At 43.2% G+C, this 959-nt stretch overlaps 1 pseudogene; it reads left to right on the top strand.

The window, feature by feature from the left end:
* LOC125209374 (metalloendoproteinase 3-MMP pseudogene) lies at positions 1-957 on the top strand (annotated as a pseudogene).
* Positions 958-959: the final 2 nt, after the last annotated feature.

Genomic DNA, 959 nt, shown 5'->3' on the forward strand with positions numbered 1-959 from the left:
ACATATCTTTTCAAGTACTCGTTCATGGCTTATAAGATCTTCCATCCCATCTCCTTTATATTTCTCCTTTTCATTCTACTTGCACCAATTGGCCGTGCCAAGAGGAGCACCCCAAGTGACAAAAACTCATCACCTTTTAATTTCATCAAGAAATTAAAAGGTTGTCAAAAGGGAAACAACACAAAAGACATCCGCGAGCTCAAAGCCTATCTCGAGAAATTCGGTTATCTCAGCTATGAAAACAATGCTCATGCCATGGATGATGATTTCGATGATACCCTAGAATCAGCCATCAAAACCTACCAGAAAAACTACAACATCAAACCCTCAGGTATCGTAGATGATGAAACAATATCCAAAATGACAACCCCTCGATGTGGGGTGCCTGATATTGCTAACGGCATCAACTACATGCAACCTCGTGACAATAATCACGAGTCAAGCTCGAGCAACATCCACACAGTATCTCACTACAGTTTCTTTCCAGGAAACCCTAAATGGCCATCTTCTAAAACCTATCTCACTTATAGATTCATCTCCAACGTTCCAACATATGCTAAAGCCCCCGTGGCACGTGCCTTCCAAAAGTGGTATTCTGTCACCCAATTTTCCTTTGAACAAGTCCCAACCAATCAAAACTCTGATTTGGTTATAGGGTTCTACCGCCGCGACCACAGAGATGGATTCCCTTTTGATGGCCCCCGCGGAGTCCTAGCTCATTCATTTGCACCGACTAATGGAAGGTTCCATTACGATGCCGAAGAGAGTTGGTCCGTTGGGTCAGTTCCGGGCTCTTTTGACCTTGAAACCCTTGCACTTCATGAAATCGGACACCTTTTAGGGCTTGAACATAGTAGAGTAAATGAAGCTATCATGTTTCCGACGTTTTCAGCCGGACAGGTCAAGAACTTGCATCCAGATGATATCCAAGGAATAAGAGCTTTGTACAATCAATAGTT

The sequence above is a fragment of the Salvia hispanica genome, chromosome 3 (assembly GCF_029641045.1).
Source record: "Salvia hispanica isolate PSC_SH4W2 chromosome 3, Shi_PSC_v1, whole genome shotgun sequence".
NCBI lineage: Eukaryota > Viridiplantae > Streptophyta > Magnoliopsida > Lamiales > Lamiaceae > Salvia > Salvia hispanica.